This window comes from Triturus cristatus, chromosome 1_1 (genome assembly GCF_964204655.1).
Source record: "Triturus cristatus chromosome 1_1, aTriCri1.1, whole genome shotgun sequence".
Classification (NCBI taxonomy): Eukaryota; Metazoa; Chordata; class Amphibia; order Caudata; family Salamandridae; genus Triturus; species Triturus cristatus.
Genome location: NC_140579.1, coordinates 1,077,718,867 through 1,077,735,241, shown reverse-complemented (window position 1 = coordinate 1,077,735,241; position 16,375 = coordinate 1,077,718,867). Strand labels below are relative to the sequence as shown.

Genomic DNA, 16,375 nt, shown 5'->3' with positions numbered 1-16,375 from the left:
TCCAGTCGGCCGCTCTCTTTCTCTGCGGCCAGTTGGCTCATTCCGGTTCCTCGATTCCGCCTGCCATCCCGCCGCCTGGCCTACCCGCTCACCTCCCAGGGCTACTTAATGGAGGCTGCAGTGTGGCTGCACGATCAGTGCGCCAAAGGAAAGCCTGTGTACGCCCATCCGCACTTGGACTGTGTCCAGTGCCAGGACCCCTGGACCCACAGCACGCCTCTGATACTCCTCCAACGAGATCCACAACCTCAGACACAAATCCCCCGCCACCAACTGCCACATCGCCTCACCACGGTCCACTAGAGGACCCTTCCCCTGCCGCCACTGCCGCTTCTTCTGCAACATGAGTAACCCCATGACCACCACCGAGCAGACACTTAGCTACATGCCTCAGTTTCACTGCACTCTACACAATGTCAGATCACTCTGCAAGCACACCACGTAAATCTGGGACACCATAACCACCCTCACCCCAACGTCATGTTCATAACAGAAACCTGCCCCCCCTCAACACCTGACATCACCACCGCAACTACCCCCGGATACAAGATGATCCACCGCGATCACCCAGTCAGACTCAGCAGAGGCATAGCCATCATCCACAAGGACTCCCTCAACTGCACCGCCTTCAACGATGACACGACACCCATCATGGAACATCTCACCTTCCAGATCAAACCCGATGCCAACACCACCAGCAGAGAAGCCTTCACCTACAGACCTTCCGGCCCCCGGTCCCAGCTTCTGCAACTCCATCCCGGACTTCTTAGCTCCACCTGGCCATTGACTACGACCACTACAGCTTCCTGGGCGACCTAAACTCCCACCTAGAAGACCCTGACGACTCCAACTCTACCACACTCCTCGAAAACATGAGCATCATCGGCCTTACTCAACTGGTCTCCACCCTCAAGCAGAAAGCCTCTACTCCTACAGATCTGCCCTCCACAACTACCACCCCCTTCTCAGAGAGAAGAAAGAAAGAAGTCCTCAACACCCGCATCGAGGCAAGCACCAACCGCACCAAGGAACTATTCAGCTTCATCAGAGAATTCTCCTACCCCTCCTCCACAGAAAACACGATCCGCCCCTCCCAAGCCCTTTACGACAACCTGGCAGACTACTTTTACTGCAAAATCGCGGACATCTACTGCAACTTCGACCCCCAATCCACCGGCCTCAACCAAAACAGCACCCTTGCCTGTCCCTCCCACCAACCTTAGACCACCAACTGAAATCAGCTCTCCATGGAAGACACCCTCTCTATCATAAACTCCATACACTCCGGATCTCCCACTGACCCTGCCCACACCACATCTACTAACTAGGAAGAGAAGTCATTGCACACACCTTCACTGAACTCCTCAACACTTCCATCACCACAGCCACCCTACCAAACGTCTGGAAGCACGCAGAGGTCAAGCCCCTCCTTAAGAAACCCTCTGCCAACCCCAACAAACTCAAAACTACCTACTGATCTCACTCTTCCCCTTCCCCCCCAAAGTCTTGGAAAAAGCTATCAACCGCCAGCTCACAGACTATCTCGAGACCAACAACCTGTTCGACCCATCCCAATCCGGCTTCTGACCAAACCACAGCACTGAGACAGCCCTGATCGCAGCAACTGACAACATCAGATGCCTTCTTGATGAAGGCGGAGCAGCAGCCCTCATCCTCCTCTACCTTTCAGCAGCCTTCGACACCATCTCCCACCACACTCTAATCACCAGACTCCACCACATCGGCATCCAGGGCAACGTACTCAACTGGATCTCTTCCTTCCTCTCCAGCCTAACCCAGAGGATCTACTTACCTCCCTTCTCCTCCGCACCCAAAAACATCTTGTGCGGCATACCCCAAGGATCCTCCCTCAGCCCCACCCTCTTCAACACCCACATGACACCTGTGGCAAACATCGCCCGCACCCACAGACTCAACATCACCTGCTACGCTTATGACACTCAGCTCATCCTATCCCTCACAAAAGAGAACGGCTCCTCAAGGGCCAACTTCCAACATACCACGACAAATATCGCCACCTGGATGAAGACCAACTGCCTCAAGCTTAACTTGAATAAGACAGAGGTCATCATCTTTGGAAAGAAGCCCTTTTCATGGGACGATACATTTTGGCCCGCCACTCTCGGCCCCTCACCCACCCCCACCAGCCAAGCATGCAACGCGGAATCATCTTAGACTCCCACCTGACCATGAAGCAACAGATTAATGCCTTTCCCTCCTCCTGATTCCTCACCCTCTGCAAGATCTTTTGATGGAGCCCCATCTCTTCCAGGAAGACAGTCACCCAGCCCCTCATTGCCAGCCGACTCAACTAGGTTAACGCACACTAGGCCGGAACGACCAAAAAACTCCTGAACTGCCTCCAGACCATCCAGAACTCAGCGGCACGACTCATTATCGACCTCCCCACTAGGACCAACATCACCCCCCCCCCACCAAAGAGTTCTCCACCGACTGCCTGTCTGTTAGACCTGGCACCTTGGCGTGAGTCTCCCTTTCACTTTTTGTCTTGCTGTGCCTCATGTTTTTGCTGGTGTTAGCTGCTCAGAGCACTGTGCCACTGCCAACCAGTGCCACAGTGCACGTGCTCCCTGTATAAAATGTATATGTTGGTTGGATTCCATGATTGGCTTATTTGGTTTACTGTCAGACCCCAGTAAAGTGCACCGGGGGTGCCCAGAGCTTGTAAATACAAATGCTGCCGGTGGGCTTACAGTACTGGTTGTGCCACCCACAGAAGCGGCCTAGTAAAATGTGTCTAAGGTCTGCCATTGCAGAACCTGCGTGCAGTCTGGTACTGTCATGCTGACTGGGCAAGTGCACCCACTTGCCAGTCCCTAAACCTTCCCTTAACTCCTATGGTAGGCCCAAGGGCAGGGTGCATTGTAAGCATAAGGTAGGACAAGCCCTGGTGTGTGCGGCATGTCCTAATAGTGAATTACAGCCAATTTCGTTTTTCACTATTGTATGGCTACCTGTTCTCCATAGGCCAGAATGGGCTGTTAGAATTGTTACATTCTATGATCCTAACAGACCCAGGGAACATGGTAGAAATTCGAGTTTAGCATGCCTGAACTCAGAATAATAAAATACATCTTTTAGTAAAGTTTATTTTAATATTCTGTGTTTGCAAATGCCACTTTAAAAAGCTGGTATTTGCTTGCCTAACCACTTCAGCCCGTCTCTGCTAGGATGTGTATCTGCTGTCTGGTTTCTGTGAGTGACAGGGCTGGGGAATTCCAGGAGACAGGCTGGGGCAGCCCGGTGGTGAATAGAGAGATCTACATCCAGATGGGTGGGAGGAGTACACCTGGACTCTGAATAGGGCTGTGCTCTGCCACCACAATGCTGGCTCCACCTCCTGTGGAGCGGCTGATGTCTGTGCCCTGCACTCTGAATGGAAAGTCAGAGACATGTCAACAAAGTGCTCAGGAACTGGTTGGACTGGGCAAAGGCCCCTCTACCCCAGAGGAACAAAGGAATTAGGGGTATAAGTATTGGGACCCTGCTCCCAAGAAATTAGATCCTGCTCGACAAGAAGAACCTCTGCCGGAGGAGAAGGAACCGGGAAAGCTGTAAGGAGGAGTACTGTCCCTGACCTGGGGGACTGGCCTGCAGTGGTTGCCTTGCTGCTGAAGGAGAGGAGAAAGACTACAAAAAGACTTTGTTCAACTTGTGCTGCTCAAAAGATCTCCAAGGGCTTGTGAGTGAGCTTGCCCCCTGACCGAAGTCCCAGGACCAGTGGACTTCATCCGCCTCGCAATCCGCTGCTAGAAACGCTGTTTTTAGCATTTGATGAGGCCGGGAGCTGTGTACGCTTCGTACCGCCAAATCGTATCCAGCAACGCACCGTACCCCACCTGTCCGCCTCGAACAACGCATCCTACGACCCGTAGATCGCACCGTGACTGGCTGACTTTGCCGCGTACAACTCTGCGCTTCATCGAGCCACTTTGGTGGGTGCGACCCGCACCCTGCCGCTGAATTTTAAGGCTGCCGCTCGCATCGAGGGGGGGGGGAGTACTCACCGTACGTACGCCCCGCACTGCAGCCAAAGACTGAAAGCCGCTCCCACAGTACGGCTCGTATGCCGCAACAAACAGCAAAGCATCCTACAACGTCCCGTCCCCTCAAGCAACGCGACTCAGGGCCCCAACGAGCCGTAAGCTCGAACCGCGAAAGGAGGACATCGCAGCGTACAACGCATTGCCTTCACCGCAGCGTCCGTGACGAACTCTCCAAAGATAAGGTACTGTGTACGTTTCGCACCGTAGGGTGTACGCTTCGCACCATTCTGTAGGCCAGTTCATCCCCGTACGGGCCGAACCAAGAAGAACGAAGCGCACAGAACTTTTAAAGTACGCTGTAACAAAGAACTGTTTATTGCTCATAGTACTGTGGGCCTTTTTATCGTATTTGGTCTTGTGCTAAGCCTGATATAAAATACTTATTTTTGATAATCCCAGTGTGGAGTCCATTTGTGGTGGGTCGCCTGAGTACTGTATGTGGTCACAAATGCTTAACCTATAACGTCTCTGAAATAAGTCTTGTCTGCTCGCGCAAAGCTACCTAGAGGGTGAGCGGGGGTTATTTTAAGAGTGTAACCCCTTACCCTGACTAGATGAGAGGGTCCCTGCTTGTCACAAGTACCTACCTGTGCCAACCAGAGATCCCCAATTCTAACAGTGGTGGTCAGCGGTGAGGATCTGGAATTTGCATTTGTGATTCATGTACAGTGATTGGTGAACACTACGTAGTGAGTTCAGACCATAACGCAGCCACGTACAGTTTTTTGATTCGTGTTTTGCAAGAGATCTCCATTTTTGAAAAGTCATGCCTGGTTCAGTCATATTTGAGAAGGCACCATCTGTAGTCTCTGAAAGCGAAGAAGTAGAATGGGAAGAGGAGAGACTAGAGAGCTACACCAAGGCCCAGCTGAAGGGGTTCTGCAAAAAGTTCAAAGTTCCCCATGTTGGATGTAAGGTCAAGACAGATTTACGCAAGGCGCTGAGGGCCTGGATTGAGTCATGGAAAGACCCTGAGGATTTGGTGGAAATTGAACGGGCAGAAAGCATCAATAGCTTTGGCAGAGGCCTATCGCTAGAGGAGTTGGCAGACAGGAAAAAAACCAGGATGCATGAAATGGAGATGGCAAAACTCAAATTGAATGGGCAACTGGAGCTGGAAAACAAAAAGCTGGCTCTGGAAGAGAGAAGAATCCAAATGGAGCATGAAATGAAGTTGAGGGAGATAGAGCTGAAGGCTAAAAGTTTGGAGCTTACTCCCTCTGGTGGCAGCACACCGCCAGTGCAGGTAGAATCAAGGGTGTACATACCAAAAGATGTGGTAAAGGAGTTCTTTAAAAATGATGACATAGGGCAGTGGTTCAAGGCCTATGAGGTAGCCATGTCCTCCCACCGGGTCCCTGAGAAGGATTGGGGAGCGGGGTTGTGGGGACGGTTCCTGAGTGAGGGGCGGGACACACTGCTAGACTTGCCTTCAGATGTTTATAATTCTTATCCCCATATGAAGGATGCTTTGATGGCGAGGTATGGGTTAACTCCTGAGTTGTATAGGCAAAGGTTCAGGGGTTGCACAAAGATTCCTAACAGTACGTATGTTGAGTATGTAACCTTTTTCTGCAGAGCATTGGATGGTTGGGTAAAGGGTAGCAAGGTTGATGATTTTCAAGGGCTTCTTGATTTAATGGCATGGGAGCACTTGTCAAGTAACTGTTTTCCTGAGCTACTCCAGCACCTGATTGATAGTAGGCTGACTAACCCTAGGAAGCTTGCTGAGGAGGCGGACCGCTGGGTCAGTACCAGGGTCCACAAGGGTCACGTGGGAGACTCCGCCAAGAGTGGGCAGGGTCCCCAGCAGAAGAGTGGGGGGGACAAAGGTAAACAGAGGGAGTTCCCAAGAAGGCCCCAAAGTAATCCCCAAGGGAACCAAGGGAAAGGTTCCCAGCCTCCCCCACCTCCAACGCCGACCGGGGCCCCGACCGGTCCCCCTGTTCAAATTGGGCCCCCAAAATGTTACAAGTGTGTTGAGCTGGGTCATTTTGCCAATGATCCCAAGTGTCGCCAGTTTGGTAAACCAGCACCCCCTGGTGCAGCCCCCCCGGCAGACGGCCAGTGTAGCCCTGGGTGGAGAGATGGGTGTCCAAGGTGGGTGGGGTCCCACAGAGATGTCTCATTAGGAGACAGTGAAGTGGTCCCCAAGACCCAGCTGCCTGATAACACTAAAAAATACAGGCAGTGGGTGACCATCAATAGCCATAGGGTTGAAGCTCTGAGAGATACAGGAGCCAGTTTGACAGCTGTCAAGTGTCACCTGGTGTCTCAAAAGCAGGTGGTCCCAGGAGCATTCTATCCGGTTGTTGCCGCTGACAACACAGAGAGTCACTGCAAGGTGGCTCAGGTTCCCTTTGAGTGGGGGGGAGGGGTCTCTGGTACTCTTCAGGTAGCTGTGAGGCCCGCCATGCCTGTAGACTGTCAGTTAGGGAACGATTTGGAGAGCTCACCTTGGGCTAAGGTGTAGCGGAGTGCTCACCTGGAGATGTTGGGTATGCCGGATTGGGTGTGTGTCACCACACGGTCTATGGCAGCAAGTAGAGGTGCTCAAGAGGTCCTGGAGCCTGAGAGGGAGGCCCAGGGACCGGCCTTAGAGAGAGGAGGCAGGGGGCGCGGGAAACCGGCCCCTGAAGTTCCCACGGTCCAGGAGGAAGCAGACCTTGAGGGGGATGCCCTGGAGCCTACTGGGGAACAGATAGCTGAACTGGGGGACCTGCCTGAGCTGACCCATTGGCAGCAAGAAGGAGGCCCCTCCAGGGAGGACTTTTGTAAAGCGCAGAAAGAATGCCCTTCTCTCGTGGGTATGCGGCAGCAGGCTGCAGACCAGGCCGCAGGTGATCAGTCTGGGTCACATTTCATTTACTGGGAGAACGACCGCCTGTATACAGAGCCTAAGGTTGCTGAGCCTGGTTCTGCCTGTGTGCTGGTGGTACCCCAGAGCTTCAGAGCCTTCCTAATGGGGCTGGCTCACGATGTGCCATTGGCAGGACATTTGGGGCAGGACAAGACCTTTGAAAGGCTTGTCACCCACTTTTATTGGCCTCAAATGCGCAGGAGTTCAGACACTCACTGCAGGACCTGTCAGACTTGCCAGGCAAGTGGAAAGAGTGGGAGGAAGCAGAAGGCTCCTCTCCAGCCATTCCCTGTGGTCAGTACCCCATTTCAGCGAGTGGGGATTGACATTGTGGGGCCACTGGACACCAGGACAGCCATGGGCAACAGGTTCATCCTGGTCCTGGTGGACCATGCCACCCGGTACCCGGAAGCCATCCCTCTGAGGACAGTGACGGCCCCCGTGGTGGGACGTGCACTGATGGGAATTTTCTCCAGAGTGGGATTCCCTCTAGAGGTGGTGTCTGACCGGGGTACCAATTTCATATCCAAGTATATGAAATCGCTTTGGCAAGAGTGTGGTGTAACCTACAAGTTTACCACACCTTACCACCCCCAAGGAAATGGGTTGGTTGGGAGATTCAACCGTCCCCGCAAAGGCATGATAATGGGTCTGGAAGAACCCATGAGGCGTAAGTGGGACGTCCTCTTACCATGCCTTCTCTTTGCTTACCGCGAGGTGCCACAGAAGTCTCTAGGGTTCAGCCCCTTTGAGCTCCTGTATGGCCACCCAGTGAGAGGACCTCTAAGTCTGGTCAAGGAAGGCTGGGAGCAATCTCCCAGGAAACCTCCCCAGAATGTATATAGCTACATGCTGGCCTTCAGGAACCAGACTAGGCGTTTCAGGCAACTTGCTGAGGCAAATCTGGAAGCCAGCCAGGAGGAGATGAAGCGGTGGTACGACCATAATGCCACTCTGGTAGAGCTTCAGCCTGGACAAAAGGTGTGGGTCTTGGCCCCCGGGGAGCCTTGTGCGCTCCAGGATAAGTGGACCGGTCCCTTTGAGGTTGTGGAGCGCAAGAGTCCAGTTACCTATTTGGTGGACTTGCGGTCTCCCAGGAACCCCTTGAGGGTCCTACATGTCAACCGCCTGAAGCCCCACTTGGAGAGGTCCCAAGTGGGCATGCTCTTGGCAACAGATGATGGGATGGAAGAGGAGACCGAGCCTCTTCCTGACCTCCTGTCAGCCCATGAGGAAGATGGGTCAGTGGATGGTGTCATCCTCTCTTCCACCCTGACCCCTGAGCAACAGAATGATTTTCGCCAGTTGCTGGGACAATTTTCTGATCTGTTTTCCCTGATTCCCGGTGTCACTGATTGGTGCATCCATGATGTAGACACTGGGGATAGTACACCTGTGAGGCACAAGGCCTACAGGGTGACTGACAGGGTGAGGGTGTGCATCAACGAGGAGGTCTCCAAGATGTTTGCCCTTGCGGTAATTGAGTCCTCCAGCAGTCCTTGGGCCAGCCCAGTGGTCTTGGTCCCAAAGGCTGCAGCGCCGGGAGCCACACCCGAACTCCGGTTCTGTGTGGACTACAGAGGACTCAATTTGGTCACTAGGACTGACGCACACCCCATCCCCAGAGCTGATGAGCTCATCGATTGGCTAGGGGCTGCCAACTACCTCAGCACGTTTGATTTAACGTCTGGGTACTGGCAGATCGCCTTGACCGATGGGGCCAAAGAGAGGTCAGCATTTTCCACCCCTGATGGGCATTACCAGTTCTGGTTCATGCCCTTTGGGATGAAGAATGCCCCTGCCACCTTCCAGAGGTTGGTCAACCCGGTGTTGGCTGGACTGGATTCGTTCAGTGCCGCCTACCTGGATGACATCGCGGTGTTCAGCTCCACTTGGGAGGAACACCTGCGCCCCCTCTGGGAAGTGTTGATGGCGCTGCGGAGGGCAGGCCTCACGATCAAGGCAAGCAAGTGCCAGATCGGGCAGGGTTCTGTGGTGTACTTGGGGCACCAGGTTGGGAGCGGCCAGGTGGCGCCCCTTCAACCCAAGATAGAAACCATCCTGAATTGGGAGTCGCCCAAAACCCAGACAGAGGTGAGAGCCTTCCTAGGTCTCACCGGGTACTACAGGAGGTTTGTCAAGGGGTATGGCAACATTGTTGCCCCCTTGACAGCGCTGACTTCCAGGAAGCAGCCCAGGAAAGTGATTTGGACTGACACCTGTCAGAAAGCTTTTGAGGCCCTGAAAGCTGCTATGTGCACGGCGCCGGTGCTCTTGGCTCCCAACTTCTCCAAAGAGTTTATCGTTCAGACAGACGCTTCGGAGCATGGTGTGGGGGCTGTTCTTTCACAGATTAATGAGGGCCTAGATCAACCTGTGGCCTTCCTTAACAGGAGGTTACTTCCACGGGAACAGAGATGGAGTGCTATTGAGCGTGAGGCATTTGCTGTGGTCTGAGCACTGAAGATGCTAAGACCATACCTGTTTGGGTCTCACTTCCGGGTTCATACAGGCCACAGGCCCCTCAGATGGTTGATGCATATGAGGAGTGAGAATCCAAAGCTGTTGAGGTGGTCCATTTCCCTACAGGGTATGGATTTCACGGCGGAACATCGCCCTGGTACAGATCACGCCAATGCTGACGGTCTGTCCAGATTTTTCCGCCTTAGTGATGAGGAACTCCCTGGAGTAGGGTAGTTCTCCCCACATTTCAGCTGGAGGGGACACGTGTTAGACCTGGCACCTTGGCGTGAGTCTCCCTTCCACTTTTTGTCTCGCTGTGCCTCATATTTTTGCTGGTGTTAGCTGCTCAGAGCACTGTGCCACTGCCAACCAGTGCCACAGTGCAAGTGCTCCCTGTATAAAATGTATATGTTGGTTGGATTCCATGATTGGCTTATTTGGTTTACTGTCAGACCCCAGTAAAGTGCACCGGTGGTGCCCAGGGCTTGTAAATACAAATGCTGCTGGTGGGCTTGCAGCACTGGTTGTGCCACCCACAGAAGCGGCCTAGTAAAATGTGTCTAGGGTCTGCCATTGCAGAACCTGCGTGCAGTCTGGTACTGTCATGCTGACTGGGCAAATGCACCCACTTGCCAGTCCCTAAACCTTCCCTTAACTTCATGTTAGTCACCCCTATGGTAGGCCCAAGGGCAGGGTGCATTGTAAGCATAAGGTAGGACAAGCCCTGATGTGTGTGGCATGTCCTAATAGTGAATTACAGCCAATTTCGTTTTTCACTATTGTAAGGCTACCTGTTCTCCATAGGCCAGAATGGGCTGTTAGAATTGTTACATTCTATGATCCTAACAGACCCAGGGAACATGGTAGAAATTCGAGTTTAGTATGCCTGAACTCAGAATAATAAAATACATATTTTAGTAAAGTTTATTTTAATATTCTGTGTTTGCAAATGCCACTTTTAGAAAGCTGGTATTTGCTTGCCTAACCATTTCAGCCCGCCTCTGCTAGGATGTGTATCTGCTGTCTGGTTTCTGTGAGTGACAGGGCTGGGGAATTCCAGGAGACAAGCTGGGGCAGCCTGGTGGTGAATAGAGAGATCTACATCCAGATGGGTGGGAGGAGTACACCTGGACTCTGAATAGGGCTGTGCTCTGCCACCACAATGCTGGCTCCACCTCCTGTGAAGCGGCTGATGTCTCTGCCCTGCACTCTGAATGGAAAGTCAGAGACATGTCAACAAGGTGCTCAGGAACTGGTTTCGACTGGGCAAAGGCCCCTCTACCCCAGAGGAACAAAGGAATTAGGGGTATAAGTATTGGGATTCTGCTCCCAAGAAATTAGATCCTGCTCGACAAGAAGAACCTCTGCCGGAGGAGAAGGAACCGGGAAAGCTGTAAGGAGGAGTACTGTCCCTGACCTGGGGGACTGGCCTGCAGTGGTTGCCTTGCTGCTGAAGGAGAGGAGAAAGACTACAAAAAGACTTTGTTCAACTTGTGCTCAAAAGATCTCCAAGGGCTTGTGAGTGAGCTTTCCCCCTGACCGAAGTCCCAGGACCATTTGACTTCATCCGCCTCGCAATCCGCTGCTAGAAACGCTGTTTTTAGCATTTGCCGAGGCCGGGAGCTGTGTACGCTTCGTACCGCCAAATCGTATCCAGCAACGCACCGTACCCCGCCTGTCCCCCTCGAACAACGCGTCCTACGAACTGTAGATCGCACCGTGACTGGCTGACTTCGCCGCGTACAACGCTGCGCTTCATCGAGCCATCTTGGTTGGTGCGACCCGCACCCTGCCGCTGAAGTTTAAGGCTGCCGCTCGCATCGAAGGGGGGGGAGTACTCACCGTACGTACGCCCCGCACTGCAGCCAAAGACTGAAAGCCGGTCCCATAGTACGGCTCGTACTCCGCAATGAGCATCAAAGCACCGTACAACGTCCCGTCCCCTCAAGCAACGCGACTCAGGGCCCCAACGAGCCGTAAGCTCGCACCGCGGGGAGGACATCGCAGCGTACAACGCATTGCCTTCACCGCAGCATCCGTGTCGAACTCTCCAAAGCTAAGGTACTGTGTACATTTTACACCGTAGGGTGTACGCATCGCACCGGAGCGTCCGCAGCGCTTATAGACTCATTCTGTAGGCCAGTTCATCCCCGTACGGGCCGAACCAAGAAGAACGAAGCGCACAGAACTTTTAAAGTACTCTGTAACAAAGAACTGTTTATTGCTCATAGTACTGTGGGCCGTTTTATCGTATTTGGTCTTGTGCTAAGCCTGATATAAAATAATTATTTTTGATAATCCCAGTGTGGAGTCCATTTGTGGTGGGTCGCCTGAGTACTGTATATGGTCACAAATGCTTAACGTCGCTGAAATAAGTCTTGTCTGCTAGCGCCAAGCTACCTAGAGGGTGAGCGGGGGTTATTTTAAGGGTGTAACCCCTTATCCTGACTAGAGGAGAGGGTCCCTGCTTGTCACAAGTACCTACCTGTGCCAACCAGAGATCCCCAATTCTAACACTGTCCAAGAAAGATGCCTCTTCAATCTCCTAACTCACGCCTACAATGCTCTCCACAAGTCGGGAGCCACCCACATCAATGACCACCTAACATTTCACCGACTGACTAGGAATCTCTGATCCTCCACCCTAGCTTTGGCCCTCATCCCCCGCATTTGCTGCAGTTTATGTGGAGGATGCCTCTTCTCCTACCGCGCTGACAGTTCCAGGAACGACCTCCACCTTTGCACAGCGCCTTCTCTGAAGGACTTCAGGAAGCAGCTCAAGACCTGGCTCTTCGAATGAGGCTCGCACAGCTCACCAGCGCCGGGAGACCCCCCAGGGTGACAAACCGCACTATACAGACCTTCTGATCGATCAGAGGTATTTCCAAGGCACTGGCCTTTCCTCGATTCATGGAGAGTATGAGCAGCTGCCTGCCCTTTGCTAGGTGATGCAGGGCTTGTCTTAGGTCTTTACTCTAGAGGGGTTGCCCAGGGTCCCTGTCTTTTCTTTAATCTTGGTGGGGGCAGGGGGCTTGTTTGGAGTCCTTCCTCGGTTCGTCTATAGTACATCTCAATTTCTGTCCTCCCGTAGTTTATTCAGGGGTTTCCAAAGATCCTACGGTTTGCTATAGTCCAGAGCCCCAAACTCTTTTCTTACCTAGGTGAAGGGTTGCATTTCTTAGCAGTTCAGGTAGGAGTTATGTAGCTGTCTCCTCAGATAAAAATGTCCAACGCCCTGACCTTTTCGGTAAAAACAATGATCAAAAGCCGTCTCTTTGAGCTTTCTGTCCCCAACATTTTTCAAAACTTTCAGAAAACATTTAAATGTGAGCGTGGATAGGGGCCCTGCGCCAGGCAAAATTCCTCTTAAACCAGCATAATCTCGTTCAATTGTACGCTACACATTCTACGACAATTTCCCGAAATTATGCCTTTACGCCACATGGCGTAATTGCGGAACAAAATGTTAGTGTAGGAGCACTGAAACAATGCAAAAGACCTGAGCGAGAGCGGCTGTTCTCTGCACTTGCGTTTTTCACGATAATATTGAGCACTGATAACGGTTTTGAATTTCGTTTAATTAAACAAAAGCAAATTATGCTAATTTTGTATAACCCTCTCAACCTGATCATGGAATGCTCCTGCACTGCTCAGCCTGTACAATGACCTCAAGAAAGGTAGCGATACCTAGTTGCATAAGGGATATAACATAAAAGGGTGCCCCATGTTCTGAACCCCATAAATATCGGTGAAGGGGGGTTGGAAAGAAGGGGCGGAATGGAGCGCAACAGCGGAGTTAGAAACTGAATCGGGTAAAGTCTGGGGCGGATTTTTGCACGTTCGCTTCCTCCCAGCTGCCGCCGTCTCTCCCGGCCCCTCCCCCACGCGCATCTGGAGGAACCGACTTCATCCGGTACCATCAAAGGGACCGCGAGAGTAACCCGCGGGGTCAGCCGGAACAACCTGCTCGACGCCAGAGCAACAGCAAGGACACATACATTCGTAGGAGAGGCACATTTAAACAAATGGCATATGACACATATGTGAAGGAGAACATACATATGGTATGGCGGACAGACATATAGCGGAGAGACACAGGAGATGTGTACAGAGAAGAGACATCGAGTGCACAAACATACCATAGAGCTACATATAGAGGACGGAGAGAGAGGAAAGGGGCATGTAAATTGAGTAGAGGACAAACACTATGCACGAAAGACGCACTTAAAGGATAGACACGGAGTACACTGTACAAACACGTATCCGTCAGGAGAAACAAACATCTGGAAGACGTTATACACACTGGCTTAATAAAGCGTGCCGCAGGTAGAAAACATAGACAGAAAGTCAAAGGTGGAACTGTGAGCGTGCAAATATATGTATACCAACACACAGATGCACAGAATGCAGAGATGCATATAGATCAGACAAACACAGGATGCGTAAGATGTGGCAGGTAAGCATGCAGGCTGCATGGATATAATGAACACATGCATAGCGAGCACATGTAACATGATGCTTACAGAGGCGATCTGTGGTAGACGTGTACATATAAACTGTTACATATAGCCGATGCAGTTACCAAGTTAACTGTGGTACAACAGCCCCTGCCCCCAAAGACAGGCTGACAATCGGCCAATCCCCAAAAAGCCTGCGCCCGATCCACGATTCCCAGACCCACCACAGGTGGCTAATGTCTCAGGTACCCGGCTGCCACCCACCCCCCTCGGCGAATTACCCACCCAAGCAGCCTCGAGGGGCGCCCACCCATTTACACTACTTCGTGAAAAACAAGGTGTCCATCCTCCCTCCAACCAGTGGCGTAACGAAAGTTTAAGGGCCACCCCCTGCAATGTACACAGAGGGCCCCCACTCCGGATTTAATACGGAGCGCACAGGTGTGCGGAGGGGGCCCCCTGCAGCTTGGGGCCTGTGTTACGCCCCTGCCTCCAACACAGATCACTTGGCTAGTCCGTGGGCTTTTTAGTGCTAGATGCATACACATGCAAAAAGAAGAGATGAGAGTGCACATGCATACACACAGCGTAGTATAGAGCGGGCCAGGTCAACGGCAGAGTGTGCGCTACACAAATGCCAATGCAAAAAACACTTAAGAGCAGGGCGCGAGGGCACCAGCTCCTCATGCAAGGAATCGGGCGGAGGAGGAGTTTTCACCGTACTTATCACCTGCACTATTGTATCACTGTAATGCGTTTATGGCGTTTTCTATATAAAGTGCTCATCCGCTATATAGCAAGCTGTCCCTATAGGCTTCGGCTAGTAATTGATTTTAAGATTGTATATTGATGTTTTCGAGGTGATGTGTTTTTCGTTTTCTGTCTTTCCCGGCGTAAAGCACTCAAAAGTCGCCCGTTGCTCCATGCAGCGCTGCGCTGAAGAGGTACAATAGATACATATGGTATGCCATGCAGCCCTCCGCAAAGCATTAAGGCAGCGGCACCTGGGTTATCAGCGCGCCTCGAACATCACCTGAATTCATACATACATGCAGCTGAGAAATAGACAAGCGGATTTGAATACATAATAACATACAAAAATAAATGTATTACTTAAAAAAAGGAAAACAACAAAAGGGAAAGGCACAGAAATAAACACCTAATAAGTAGGTGACAACCCATCGCATTGAAGGAGAATGACGCCGGCCATACTCACAGTGCCGCGAGCGCCTCTGCTCCCGCCTGCTCCACTTATGACAATCCCACCTTCTGTTGCTGCTGGCAGAGACCGCTCAGACACAAGTACAGAGAGAAACACAGGCTCCAGACCGGAGGCCCCTCTGTTTTATAGAAATTATGATAATAAAAAAAAAACTCCTTTCTACCAAAAGGAAGAAAGCGGGGTCAAAACCATTAGGGGTGGGTGAGAGAGGGAGGTGGGGGCAAAGGACCCGGACTTCCCTGGAAGGCTGCCAAAGCTACTAAAAATAGCCAAATCACACAGACTGCTGGTGAAATAAGGACACAGAGAGCAGCAGGGAGGGCTTCCAGAGGGGGCGGGCCTGGGAGGGTGAGGTCACCGAGAAGGCGTGGCATCCAGTGCGCCGAAGCACATTTAAAAGGACAGAGGAGGTTTCACATAGTCGCTTCCGCTATTGAAATTAATGTCTTCTTCTGCGGACGCGGGGAGGTGACTCGTGACTGTGTGGTCAGTTGGCACATCTGACGTCTTGCACGCTTGTTTTGCCGTGTCATTGTCTCTGTGGGCAGCAGGGCGCCCCTCTCGCTGTCACAGTGTGGCGTATATGTTTAGGGCTTATTAATGATTACATGTTCCCGCGCCACCTCTGGTACCGAGCCTCGGTTCCAAAGATAGTGCATTCTGAGAAAGGCACACTCCACTCAGTTCAGCTGAAACAATAGGGATTCATTTATTTTATTTTATTTAGTGCATTTTTATAAAGCGCGGACTTCACCCGACGGTGTCAGAGCGCTGTACAATAGAACCAGTTACCTTACATGAGAGAAATGTTACAAAATAGAACGTTACAAAAATAGCAGGACACAGTATCAAACACAGTAGGCAAGAGGAGGTAGGGAAAAACATAGAAGGCAAGAACACAATATCAAACACAGCAATTTACAATGACTAATTAACTTCCTGGTGGGGTCTGAGAATGAAGGAATTAGTTCAGAAAGTGTCTTTGGAATAGAAGAGATTTGAGGTCAGCTTTGATGGAGGTGGTGGCACGGAGCAATGGAGGAAACGAGTTCCAGATTCTCACCGCATTACCTGAGAACGGCTGACCCTGCCACCAGCTGACCACCCATGATCTTGAAGTGCCGGGCTAGGAATGTTTGGAGGCTGAGCCTGCAAAGGGGGTATGACCCCGACCTCTGGCCATCCGACCCATGGGGTCGGAATGAGCTGCACCCTCGGCTGCACAGGGGTGGCTGAACTTGCATGGTCTTGGGGTGTGACTGGCCTAAACGTGACCAGTGGCAAT

The 16,375-nt window shown here is 51.9% G+C and overlaps 1 protein-coding gene across 3 annotated transcripts in view; it reads right to left on the bottom strand.

Annotated features, from left to right (window-relative positions):
- Window positions 1-15,405, bottom strand: part of HMGA1 (high mobility group AT-hook 1) — a 268,871-nt gene extending 253,466 nt beyond the window's left edge. For all 3 annotated transcript variants that reach the window (XM_085651176.1, XM_085651177.1, XM_085651175.1), the window contains exon 1: window positions 15,085-15,405. The gene's annotated coding sequence lies outside the window, so the exon portion shown is untranslated. The remainder of the gene's footprint in view (window positions 1-15,084) is intronic.
- Between the last annotated feature and the right edge of the window lie 970 nt (window positions 15,406-16,375).